At 41.3% G+C, this 14,290-nt stretch overlaps 1 protein-coding gene across 11 annotated transcripts in view; it reads left to right on the forward strand.

Annotated features, from left to right (window-relative positions):
• FNDC3B (fibronectin type III domain containing 3B) overlaps positions 1–14,290 on the forward strand; it is a 389,419-nt gene that overhangs the window by 154,166 nt on the left and 220,963 nt on the right. The gene's annotated exons all lie outside the window — the stretch shown is intronic.

A 14,290-nucleotide genomic window follows, 5' to 3' on the forward strand; every position in this document is an offset into this window, starting at 1 on the left:
ATCAAATTACATTTAAGTTTTTTTTTTCCATTGCAGTCTGAAAGGATTCATGATGGTGACATTGTTTCACTTTAGTGCCACTAAAATGAATATTAGCTGCACCTTTTCCCCTCTGGAACATTTTAAACGCATGTTGCAAAGGTGGGAATTCACCATTTATATTTTAAATAATCGAGGCAAAGAGTTCTCGCTCAGGGGCACAGAAGGATGTTAGGGTAGGGTGGGGACTTGATTTGGCCACTGGCCTGAAGCCACTTACTTGGAACTTGAATCACTAAAGCAAATAAGACTGTAAATGGTTTACTTGCAGTTTTCAAAGTGTTTTTCCCCAAGTTTGACTTTTTGCTTTGATTGTGAAAAATGAATGAGGCATGAAGAGGTTCCATGTGAAAATACAAACTTGCTTTATATTAAATCAAATCATTAGTCCATGTAGCTTGGTATAGTCTACTGTGGCAGTGGCTCTCCAAGGTTAAAATGACTGGCAGTGGCTCTTCAATTAAAAAGCTATTGGGTCATTTTAATTGGAGATGCCAAGGACTGAACCTGGAACCTTCTGTGGGTGAAAGCATGTGGTCTGCCATTGGGGTCTGGTGACGTTGTCTTTGAATATTCATTTCTTATAGGAACAAGGACAGTTCTCATCGGTAAATCCAGTTTCAAACTGTAAAGCCCCAGATTGACTGGTGTCCTGAATACATATTTGCCTATCTAGCCCAGTACTAGCAGTACTAGTACTGCTCTAACTGGCAGTGACTCTGCAGGCTCTTAGGCATCACCTGCAAACACATTACTTACTGCTAGAGATAGCAGGGATTGAGTGTGGTGCTTCTCCTCTAAGCAGGTCTGCCTGTGAACTCAGCCTGTGACACCCTGAATTCAGTAATACAAACAAGGCAGGATATCAATCTAAGTACAGTAATAATTCTGGAGCTCCCTGAACACTGGAATTCCTGCTCATTCCATCTCCTGGCTTTTAAGGTTTCATCTTATGTTATTCCCATGGTTTCAAGCCCGTCTTGTTAAGTTGAAAAACCTCTGGTTTCGAACATGAAAGCTCATATTTTTCAGAATGCAGAATTCTTTGTCTGATATTAATTCTTCAGCTTTTGTGTGTGGTTGAGGAGTAGCTGAACACACAGCCCTAGGGGTTTCCTATGGAAAGGCTGTTACCCGTTTCTCCAGAACACCCCCGGAAGCCAGCCTTACAAGCTGTAGCTCCTGTGTTGCTCCAATGTTCATCTCTGTCGCCTGGTCAAAGCAGCATTTGTGGAACCTTTTCTTAAACCTGGACTATGGTTCAGCATTGAAAATAATGAAACAGCATACCAGATCCCTGGAACTAAGGATCTGCTCTTTCGCTTATGGGATTCCCTCAGCACATCACCAAAACAAGTTAAAAGGTTTATATCTACAGATGGATATAAACCAACCATGGTTTGTCCTGGCTTACCCTGCACATGATGCAGCTGTGGATCAGCTTAGAGCACTTCCTATCTGGTTGCCTGACATCCCCAGGGAATGCTGTGCTTACCCCTCCCCCATTTCTTTCCCTGTGAGCATCTTAGATTGCAGCTCTATTGGTTTATCTTGGTTTTTTCTTGACACACATGAAAGCACCTTCATGTCATGATGCATATTGCATTTGTGAGGCTGGTAGTCTGGATGCGAATCAAAATCTGACCAGGCAACACAAGCAAGAATGACGAGTTTTGCTTTTTTACCCAGCTGATGAATTATAATTATTTCCTGTATCAAGTGACTCATAAATTGAGTCTCCAAATGACTTTTACAAAATTTAAAAACAAACCATGACATAAAATCAGAACTTTTCAGTAAGAGCTATACAATAAGCTTTAAAACAAAGAAGCAGCAAAACCTTGAGCAGCAAAACACACCATCAGTGTTCAGCAAAATTGGCATAATCCATCCAATGCCCGGGAGGAGAGAGAGGTTATTTTGCTTGAGGTCGAAGTGATGTTAATGATGGTGCCAGGCAGACATTGCTTTACAAGTGAGGAGCCACAACTGTAAAGGTTCTCTCCCTTGTCCCAATTCTTCAAACCTGCCTCAGAGGGGGAACTGCCCTGGACTGGGAGGAAGGGCGGGATATAAATCAAATAAATACTGTAAATAAAACCCAGAGAAGGGCCTCATATGAAGATCAAAGGGTCCAAGTGGGCTCATTGTTAAGACTGGGGAGCTAACCCTTCTTCAAGGCTTTTGGGGCAAAGTGCCTAATCCTGGCTGCCCTAGATGTTTCACTGCTGCCTTTTTGCTGTCCATGCAACAGAGAGTAGGCTAGCAGCTGCCAGAATCCATGGCTACTGTAGTAGCCCTGAGAGAGCACATTGAGCTGCCAGAGCCCCCAATTCAAAACGTTTCATCGAAGGAAGGGAGAGCATTAATTTTTCTTTTTTGGAAATGTAAACAGTGGTACTGAAAGGCTTCCAAACACTGTGGCATCTCCCTTGATAAAACACATTGCAGCTGAATAGGAGCAGTGTGGCATAGTTTTGTCTGGAATGGGTTTACTTTTTGCAAAATGTTGCAACACTGAACAAAACAGCTGTATTCATTACTAATAGAGGCATTTTGACAAAACACCAGCATAGATCTTTTTCCCACAAGGAACAGATGTGTATAGTACATTGCTATTTCTCCCTTTCTCTCCAGCTCCCCCTCCTCCTTTGTCTTTTTTTTTTTTTTTTTTACTGGATACAGCTGCAAGCAGTGTCATTCTCTTTAGAATAGTGTAGGTGTGGTGTTTGCAGTATAGCTGTCAAGAAGGATGAATCTATTATAACAGTATGATGGAATATTTATGTTGTGTCAGTGTGATCCGTCGGTTGAAAAATCTTAAGAGAAAATGCTCCTGGGTTGGCACTACCTTCTTGTTTTGTTTGATGTGTGCATATGCACACAAAATAAATTGTAAATGCAAGCACAATATTGTGACAGTCCTGAACTATTTGGCATTGTTGTCAACTGGTGCATAAATGATTTGCACTGTGCGACATACCTCCCAACTTACCCTGTGGAAATGGGATTTGGACCTTAACATTTTGTGATTACTGCAAAATACCCATTTTGCCTTCTGAAGATTTCATGGAAAGACATTTGAGCAAACACTCATTTATCTTCTCTCCCCCCCCCCCCCCCGAGTTGGTAGTTGTTGATGGTAATATCCGAGTTTTCCAAACTGTGGTCCGTGAGCTTCATTTAGCTAGCCCACGCCCGCGTTAAATGTTCACATTGATTTTGAATTGTATTTTTATTGCTTCTTTTGTTTCTAATACTGAGTTTTATTGCATTAAAATTCAAATTCTATGGAATGCAAATTGTAGTGCGATAAAATACAATATATAAGAAACAAAAGAAGCAATAATACAATTAAAATCATACAGAACAGAGGATGGCACTGGGACAGAAATTGACTAAGGAAGGAACTTCATATTGTGGGGAACAGGAAACTACCTTGTACCAAATCATACCAAATGGTTCATCTAGTTCAGTGTTTCACTAAAAAAGACCATAATGCTGGGAAAAACAGAAGGGAGTAGAAAAAGAAGAAGGCCAAACAAGAGATTGATTGATTCTATAAAGGAAGCCACAGACCTAAACTTACAAGATCTGAACAGGGTGGTTCATGACAGATGCTGTTGGAGGTCACTGATTCATACGGTCGCCATAAGTCATAATCGACTTGAAGGTACATAGCAACAACAACAACAACAGTTCAATGTTGTCTGCTGAGGCAGTGGCTGTTTAGGATTTCAGACAAGTGTCTCTCCATACCTGGAGATGCTGAGGATTGAACCCAGGACCTTCTGCATGCAAAGCAATTGCTCTGCCAGTGAGGTCCAGTCCTTCCCCAGTCCTGTACGGTCCCTTTTAAATAGATGGGGTGGATGCAAAAAAAGTTCCTCCTGTGCCTTTCTTCTCCACCCACTTGTAATGTGTAGCTGCTTATCCCTGGTTGTGATGATACGTTATACATTTCCATGCTTCCACTCTTTATCATTTGCTTCCAGAAGTAGGGATGGGAAAACCTAACATCATGACCATGGGGTAATTGACATTCATAGGGAGGAAGGGAAGACATTTTTACATGAGTTGCAAGCTACCTTTGGTGGTACTTTAGCAAGGTGTTTATATACTGCATCATATATTTATAATCTTATTTGAAAATCTGCCTTCTTAAAAATAGCTTCCTTCAATTAAAATAGGTTTTAGAAGTTGGTAGAAAATTTGACCAATCAGTGAGGTCAGGTTTCCAGTGTTGGTGGAGTCATCTGCTTCCCAGCTGTATTCCCAGCCTAACAGTTGTTCAACTTTTATATCCTACATTTTGGTAAGGCCCCTTCTTATCCTTCAAACCCAAGAGGGAGGGAGGATGTGAGAAGTTTACAAGTGTCAGTCTCATATTTTTCAACACATCCTTATAAAGTTATGCAATGGAGGTACCATCTGGATAATGGGGGTGAAGGGACTCAAAAACAGAATGGTAACCAGTACAAGTACTTCCATGGAATTGCAGGAACAATGAAAGTGTTGCGTGATGTTTTGCTGTATCATTTTTTGCAACAGCCCTGATTCTATGAAAACATACTTTGCAAAGCCTTTCTTTGAGGTTGAGCTTGTAGGGTAGAAAGTGAGCAAACAATTTCTTCTTAGATATATCTCTACTGATAAATTTGTAGTATGATTCATAGGTATTTGATAAGTGGTAACTTGGCAACAGTGGTCCATACACTGGTAACCTCTATACTTGATTTACTGTAATGAACTTTACATGGAGCTGCCCTTTAGTTTTTTCAAGAAGCTGCAGCTAATGCAAACCACTGCTCCATGGTTGCTCTCTGGGATGACCTATCAACAACATGTGGCACATTTGTTGAAAATGCTACACTGGCTCCCAATTTGTTAGCTGGCTAGACTCAAGGTGTAGCACTTGTGTAAAACAGCAAAAAGCACTGTGACTTGAGTGTTGTGGTATCAGTTCTCTGGAATTCTCTTCCCCTAGGAGTGCAGCACACCACAACACGGTTATGTTTTTGACATTTGTTGAAAACTTTTCTTTTTTCCCCAAGCCTTCCTAAACCAGTCCATTTCATTTCTGAAGCTTTTAATTCTTAAGAACATAAAAAGAGCTCTGCTGCATTAGGACCTGTTCTCACAGTGGCCAACCAGTGGCCTATGGGAAGTTTGAAAGTAGGACCTGAGTGCAACAACACTCTCCCCACTTGTGATTCTCAGCAACTGGCATTCAGAGGCATCCTGCCTCCATCAGTACAGGTAGTAGCCATTGATATCCTTCTCCTCTATGAATTTGTCTAATCCTCTTTTGAAGCCATCCAATTTGGTGGCCATCACTACTTTTTGTGGGAGCAAATTCCATTTTTTAACTATGTGGTATATGAAGGAGTATCACGTCTCCTCTTACTCGCCTTTTCTCTAAACTAAAAACTATTCTCAGTTGGTTCATGGTAGAATTTCAGTGAACATGTGTATATAGCATAAGAATGTAAGAAGAGCCTGCTGGATCGGGCCAGTGGCCCATCTAGTCCAGCATTCTGTTCTCACAGTGGCCAATCAGATGCCCATGGGGAACCTGCAAGCAGGACCTGAGTGCAAGAGCCCTCTCCCCTCCTGTGGTTTCCAGCAACTGGTATTTGGAAGCATACGACTTCCAACTATGGAGGCAGAGCATGGTCATCATGGCTAGTAGCCATGACTTTGTCTAATCCTTTTTGAAAGCCATCCAAGTTGGTGGCCGTCACTGCCTCCTGTGGGAGTGAATAACATAGTTTAAATGCAGTGTGTGAAGTATTTTCTTTTGTCTGTCCTGAATCTACCAACATTCAGACCATTAGATGTCCATGAGCTCTAGTGTTACGAGAGAGGGAGAAAACTTTCTTCATGCCATGCATAATTATATACACTTTTTCATGTCCCCTCTGAGTCGCCTTTTTTCTAAACTAAAAAGCTCCAAATACTGCAATCTCTTCTCAAATGGGAATGACACTATCCCCTTGATCCTATTGGTTGCCCTTTTCTGAAACTTTTCTAACTCTACAATGCCGTTTTTGAGGTGAGGCGACCAGAACTGTACACAGTTTTCTTACTGGGAGAATATAAACACAGATTATCAGCCCTGCTGATTAGAAATAGATAATGAGGTCACTCAGAGTATCTGCCTGCCCCCATGCATAACAGGAGATTGAGCCATCAGACTGGCAATCTTTGGTTACATCCAGTAAGGCTTTTATGTTCTTAACCCACACCTGCTTTCATTAGTAACTAGCTAATATTTCCATGCAATCAACTGGGAAGACTCATTAGACTGATAATTTTTAATGAGTGTGGTATATAAACTGTTTTTCCTCTTTAAAAAACCTTCATGCAGTTACTTTTGGTTTTGTTAGAATTCTAATGTTTCCCAACCTATTGTCCTAAAAGTAGCTATTCCAAAACTGAAATGTAAAACACTGTTATTGTAGGAAAGTAGTTCTGTGGTACTACACAGGGCAAAAAATGTGGTGGCCAAAGTAGAAATAAAGCCTTCTGAACCAGCAACCCCCCCCAAACCCCATAACCACTTGTGCACAACCCTTTTTTACCTTCCATACACTGGTGTCAAAAAAGTCAAACCTCAAGACTCATTATGAGAAACCTAGTTCCATAAATACCACCAAGGATACTACATTAGATTGCAGTTTAGGAAGGAAACATTCCCATCTCTCAAACCACTCATTTCAGAACTGGGGAGTGGGGGAACAATAGAGAAAAAATAGGTGTGGGGCCTATTTTGGGCTGTTTGCTGCACACTGCCAGACATTCAAGAGAAAAAGATACGGGATACTTATTTTGTACTTGGCTGACAATCCTCTACCACTGATTCCAATGACCCAATGGTGCCAGTCCAACTACAGCTCATCATGACTGAGACTCATTGACTCTAATGCTCTTTTTTGGGGGAAGGGCAGATTATAATAATACTATTATGTCCAGTTGTTTGCAAGTCACAGCTACCGTGAGCTGAATTGGGGGTATATGGGATGTATGCAACACTGCCAATGTGCTAGTGGAACAGACTTCCATTCGCACAAATGGACTTCCCTCTGCACCCTCCAAAATCTGTTCCAGAACATTCGGAGACCTTCCAGAGCAGATTTTGGGATGCACACAGGGCTGCACATGGGAAGAGAAGAAGTCCAGTTGCGTGAGCAGAAGTATACTTGCACAATGTTGGAAACAACCCAATGTTTTAGATCGCAGTTGCAACTCCATTGGATTGTGGGACATCTGCGGGTGGGTGTTTTTTTATTCTTTTTTTAAACTGCAGATAAAACAAAAGAAAAAGCAAGGAAGGGAAAAAGAAGGAGAACACCCCACCAACCACACTGTTGGCTCCCATTAACAATAAGAACGATATATCCAAAAATGTAAAAATAATCTATCAAACCTAATTTAAACACATATTTATTTATTAAATTTATATCCTGCCCTTCCTCCCAGAAGGAGCCCAGGGCGGCAATAAGGAACATTAATATAAGCCATCCATATATCCAAATAGGTATCCAAACAAGATTGTTGAGCAATAGTGCCAGTTCTGGTTGACATCCCATTCGCTGAAACTTTGAGCAGGAATTGTGTATGCAGTACCTGGAGGAAAATGCTGTTTGGTCTCTGCTGTCACTGGAGATGATGTCCATGGTAGCCAAGTAGACTCTGTTGCCAGGCAAGAGTATAGATAACTGGCATAAGGGTCACTCTTCCACAAAACTATTTTATTATCTATTCATCTCTGATGCACCAATGGCATGTGTGCTGCTTGCATGAGACCAGGAGCACACACACCTTCCAAGGGTTAACACAGTTGTGGCAAGTCCTAGAAAATAGATAAAAACCACTTCTTCTTAAGTTTTCCTGCTTCCTCCCCCCTTCCCTTCCTGCCCATTTTAGGCTTTCAAGTATTGTAGCATTCTCCTCCTCCTCCTCTTCCTCTTTCTTACTTGACCGGTTTCTTAATCAGAAGTCAGTAAACTGGGTCACTAATGCTCTTCAGGTATCTTAATCCATTGTGTGCAATCCTGCCCCAGTCAGGAATAACTCCCCCCCCCTTTTAGCTCCTTATATAAAAAATGATTCCTTAGAAAACATTGAATGTCCCTTTCTCCTGTGAATTTTAGCTCAAAATAAAGTAGTGGTGTAGAATCTGCTGTTGAAGTGCTTATAGAAGACATATTGATTACTAGAAATGTAAATGATTGTGGTCTGTGTCAGGAAAAAGCGCATTCCAACTAGACCGGCCGTGGAATATCAGACATTCAGTTAACACTTGTGGTTTTCAAATTACCTTTGATTTTTTTTTCTCATTGCAGGAAGCTCGTTTTAATTTTTGAAAGAAATCACAGTTGTATGCCAATAATTGCTTACTGGGTAGAGAGTAGCCCACGCTATTGGAGCACTAGTCTGGCAAATAAATATGTTTGTTGGCAGAATGCTGCTATTTATCTCTTATTTGGTTGTCAGGAACCAGGATTTTCATGAATTTTATACTGAAAGCCAAGAGAGTAGGTGTTTGGCCAAGTCCATAGGAATGTACTAGTATTTTACTGTTGTTGGATGGGCCTTCCACTAAGAGGACTCAGACTGCAAAGTATCTCTCCCCCAAACCCCTTCCATTATTTTGATCTAAAAATCATCCCATGAGAAAGACACAGGGCAAGGAGTTTTAGCTATGCAGTGTAACTTCTCCACCCTCTCCTCTCCCTGTGTAACCCTAAATTTGTTCCAGGGGTTCCCCAACTCTCCAGGGCAGATTTATAGGGCATGCATGGAGAGGAGAGGGTGGGGAAGTTCCATTGCACAGCTAAAACTCCTTGTGCTAGGGGAACTTGGATACCGCCCAGAGTATTTCCCTTTGAATCTCTGCTTCTTTTACTCCCTAGCAGTATTTGCTAATTGGCTTTAGCAGCCACTAGATCATGCAAGGCTCCCTAGTCCAGCAAGATTTTTGAGCTCGCGCTGAAAGTGATTAAGGTTTTGTGCATCTTTAGATCAAAGATGCTCAAAGCCTTGAGGGTGCTGAAACAATGCCTGGTCTGTCACTGTCTCCTTCTACCCCAAGGGTCCCCAGAAACAAGCTCTTTGAGGTAACAGCAGTGGCAGCGGCAGCAATTTCAGGCACTCAAGTGCCTATGGGGCTGGGGAAAGGGAAAGTAGTCGAGGCACCTCCAAGGATCAGGTTGTGCATAGGGCTGTATTCATCCCTGTCAGGCTACTCAGATAATTGATTAGCATCAGCCTTGTTTGCCCATCAGCCCACCAGATACGACAAGATATCTGCCTACTTGTTCCTGAGATTGTATCTGTAGTGGTAAGGCCACCTAACTTTGGAAAAATTCTTCAAAATTTGTTTTGGGGACAGCATCATAGTTCAGTGGCAGTGGGCAGCTTCTTTCCCCCTCAGTGCTGCATTCTTTTCTTCTACTACTATTGAGAGCTTCATCGAGGTGGTCTGCGGCATGTCTGCATTAAAAATCAATATGAATGTTTAATAATATTTGGGTTGCTTCTTTTATTATATTTTATCTTATTGTATTATGATTTGAATTCATTGGAATGCAAATTGTAATACAATATAGGAAATAAAAGAAGCAATGCAAATACAATTAAAAAGCATACAGCATCTAGCACAGTGCATTACAATTGCTACAACATAAGAACATAAGAAGAGCCTGCTGGATCAGGCCAGTGGCCCATCTAGTCCAGCATCCTGTTCTCACAGTGGCCAACCAGGTGCCTGGGAGAAGCCCGCAAGCAGGACCCAAGTGCAAGAACACTCTCCCCTCCTGAGGCTTCCGGCAACTGGTTTTCAGAAGCATGCTGCCTCTGACTAGGGTGGCAGAGCACAGCCATCATGGCTAGTAGCCATCGATAGCCCTGTCCTCCATGAATTAGTCTAATCTTCTTTTAAAGCCATCCAAGCTGGTGGCCATTACTGTGTCTTGTGGGAGCAAATTCCATAGTTTAGCTATGCGCTGAGTAAAGAAGTACTTCCTTTTGTCTGTCCTGAATCTTCCAATATTCAGCTTCTTTGAATGTCCACGAGTTCTAGTATTATGAGAGGAGAAAAAAGTTTCTCTATCCACTTTCTCAATGGCATGCATAATTTTATACACTTCTATCATGTCTCCTCTGACCCGCCTTTTCTCTAAACTAAAAAGCCCCATTACAACAACAATTGTTGTAATGAAAGATCATTATAATTATATCATTATAATGGACTTATCATAAGTACACCAAGAACATCAGCAATTTTCAAGTGGTCATGGGGCGGGGGGGGGTTAGGAACCACTGCTTTTAGGGTATTTATCAGGAACTGCATACTAGTGGGCCTGGAGTCAAAAGTGGGCAGGGTGAGAGCGAAAGGGGAGGGCAAGGCTACCCTCTTTCTGTTGCTTCCCCTCCTCTTTCTCTCTACCACCCCCTTTCCCTTTCTTTTCTTTGATTGATTTTTAGAGATTCCATATATGCATATTCCAGGCATGATTGCTATATGATTGTTTTCAAATTTGCTAAGCGGCTGTTTCCAGAATAATTTTCCTTTAAGAAGTGAAATTGGAATCTGTTGTTGTAGTTAACTTGTCATATTATTTAGAAAAGGGAAGGAGAAACAGATTGTCCAATTTATTTAATTTAAAGCATTTAGCCAAAAAAGGCTCCTGGAGTGGCTTACAAAAATCAGTAGAAATTATGGTCCCAGCTATCAGGCCTACAGTTTAAAAAGAAAAAAGGGAGGAGGGGGAGGAAGGAAAAAGCAAGCTCAGGCACTAGTTCTTAAAGATGTAGTTCTTATAACATAGTTCATAGCTCTGCACAAATTCTGGATGACTAGAAGTGCAACCCTGCCCCAGAGCAACTACCCACCCCGATCAGATTTAGGAGCAGAGCCAGTGGCAATGTGTAAGCTAGAAGGGCAGGACTGCTCCCGCCATATGTTTCTTTCCTCTGAAAGCTGACTTGGTAGCAGTTGGAACCCTCCATTTACAATACTTAGGCTGCAATCCAATATACACTTACCTGGGAGTAAGTCCCATTGAACCCAATAGAGCTTACTTCTGAGTAGACATGTATTGTATTGCAGCCTAAGTTATCAGTTTTTTGGAGATGTACTTGATTGTGATTATTTTTATTTTCTTGAACAAAACTTTTAGATACCGTAGTGTGGTGGAAGCAAGGGATATATGCACTACCTCTCAAGGCCTGAATACCCTTGTTTGCCACTCTGGGCTCCCTCTGGGAGGAAGGGTGGGATATAAATTTAATAATAAATAAATAAATAAATAATACACACTATGCATTTAAAGCACAAGTCTTCCCCCCAAGAATCCTGGAAACTGTAGTTTACCCCTCACAGAGCTACAATTCACAGCACTCTTAACAAACTACAGTTCCGAAGATTCTTTGGGGGGATGCTATGTGCTTTAAAAGTAGTGTGTGTGCGCGCAGACTACCACTTAGAAAAGGGAAACAGCACCATCAAAGAATCAGCTAACTGCCTGCGTGCACAGACACATGAGAAAGAGGTGAATCTGTTTGTGAGCAGCATGTGTATGTTAGCATAGGGTGTGTATGTGTGAATATGAAGACAGGAAAGGTCATACACTCAACAAGAACTGCAAATTTCCATGATCTCCACTAGTTTGCTTTGTTGCTTTCTTTTTACTCCAAACTGGAGGCATTCAAGAGACAGCTGACAGCCATCTGTCGGGTATGCTTTAAGTTGGGTTCCTGTATCGAGCAGGGAGTTGGACTCGATGGCCTTGTAGGCCCCTTCCAACTCTATGATTCTACTTGTTTTGAATGGGTAAGGAATGGGGAACTGAGGTGTACCAATCATTTTTGGCATGTTCTGTCTGTCTGGAAATATTTCTTAAAGTACTTAGAAGAGATCTGTGGTTAGAGAGACTTTTCTTCTCTACAAAACGTCTGAGAGGAACTTTATTACAGCTTTCAATACAGATCTGATGCTCATACGGTTTGAGGAATAGCAGACCCAGTCTGGACCTGGCAGGGTGGAGGGCCACATCATTGTGTATGAGGCAAGTCCTCTCCAGGTGCTTTCCGCCTGGCATGCTCTAAACTTTTGAATTCCTTTCATATTTGGCATGAGTCTAGTGAAACAGTTGCTGCCAGAGAAAGTAATTATCAGATAGCAAATTGCCTTAGAAATAGCCTGTTGAAGCCTCATGTAACATAAGCCTGTTTTTGCATGTGGGTTAGTATGATCCTGCTGGTAACATCAAATTACTGGGATTACTTTGCACATTCTTCTTTTGGGGGCATAAAAAGAGAGGGTCCAAAGATAAAATTCTTGAAACCTGGCTTCTATTTAGTATAATCTTAAGTAATCTTCAATGTAGAGAATGCTATAATCTCTTCCACATTTGCAGATTTTTCCGTTTATTACAAAAGCCACTTTGTCCATAAGGACGAACACGTTGGTCATGGTTAATTATAAAACCTGCTACAGATTGTGAAATTTAGTGGTTTTAAAATATGGATTAAAGTCTTGAGACTTTGCTAAAGCTGTTGATAATTTTTTTAAGCATAGGATAAGAAGTGTTTTGAGAACGCTTTTTTAAGTATAGAAGTGTTTAGTCTACCACTGCCACATGAAATGCGACTGTTTTCTGCAGAATAGTTTCTAAATATTCATCCCAGTGGACATTGTTATTCTTCCCTACCCTATCGAGAGTGGGGAAAACACTTTGTATATCTTTTTTTAAAAATCCAGGCTGAGTTCAGATATGTAAGTTGACCAGGGAAAAAAGTGTGTTCAAACCAGCAAGCAAATTAATCCTAGAGCTTTAGTGAAAGAGTTATGTTGTGTTGCTAAGCAACATTTTGCATTGTGTTACTACGTTGTCATGGTGAAAGAATGGCTGCTCTCTGTCCTTTGCAGGCTATAGAGAATCAATTACTCATCTCCAGGGAGTGTCACAAAGGCTTTTCGTTTCATATCTAACTTTCCTTCAGAAATGACAATCCAGTTTTCTTAATTGTCCCGTTGATGAAATGGTTTCTGTATCCCAGCATTGCAAGTATTCATTTTGCTCAGGCAAGCAAAGCCATATCAGTCTTTGTCTGAGTGGAGGTCCATGCATTTCTGCTGAATTTGCCTCCTAGATTGGTTATGGTTTATTTGTTTATCAACTCCTTCAAAAATACGGTGGTAGTGTATAATAAAATCATTAAACCAGCAAAACATTACATAATGTTATCATAAGTGGGGTGTCCCATAGTTTTCACTGCTCCTTTTGAATGTTGGGTTCAACATGCAGCTGATATAGGGCAACTGATGGTTGTTTTATTGAGTTTTGTTAGATACAAATAGTAAAATAAAATTTCAAGGTTTGTGTGTCTGGTCTGATCTGAAACAAAATCCCAATAATCCTTCACTCAGTCTGTTTTTTTAATAATTCCACGCAGTGCTTCAAATTAACAAAATTGTTGAGAATAAGTAGGATGCAAGCACAAGAAAAACAGTGGAGTAGTTGAGAGGAAAGTAAGGCACAGCTGGATGCTAATATGTTCTGCAGCTCGAGTAGATAAAGGAAGTTATCCCGAATTGCCATAGATTTTATTTTAAAAGCAATTACTTTGATCCAGTGCTATCCAGCGTTCTATGGAGATAGATACTGAAGACTTCTGTTGCTGGAGGTAAATTCTACTTTCTCTCCAGAGCAGATGGCATTTTGGGTACGTCTATATTGTGTACAAATGGCCTCCAAACCAGATAGAGGTGAAGCCAGAGTGAGATGTGTTCTAGCCTTTACATCACACCCAAACTGTGAAATTACTATACATGGATAGCAGGCTGCATTTAGCCTGGTGGATTCTGGAAGCTGCCTGGGTTAGAACCAGAAACCTCTCAGTCTGCTGCCTATTACCTGGGAAATAAAGGATTCCTAAGCTTCAGACTGACTCCAACAACCCATGTTGCCCATTGTCTCCTGCTGACCTGAACGGCTTCTGAAGGCTTCTGAAATAAGATGGGAGTTTGTTTAGAACACAGGACTGCCTTATACTGAATCAGACCAGTAACCCATCTGGCTCAGTCTTGTTGACAATGACTAGCAGAAGCTCTCCAGGCTTTCAGACAGCAGACAATCCCAGCCATAGTTTGAACCTTGGACCTTCTGTATTCAAGGCAGATGCTGCACCACTGAGCTATGGGTCTGTCCCGAACTTGTGGTGGTGGTGGATCATGGCTGAC

This window comes from Rhineura floridana, chromosome 7 (assembly GCF_030035675.1).
Source record: "Rhineura floridana isolate rRhiFlo1 chromosome 7, rRhiFlo1.hap2, whole genome shotgun sequence".
Taxonomy (NCBI): domain Eukaryota; kingdom Metazoa; phylum Chordata; class Lepidosauria; order Squamata; family Rhineuridae; genus Rhineura; species Rhineura floridana.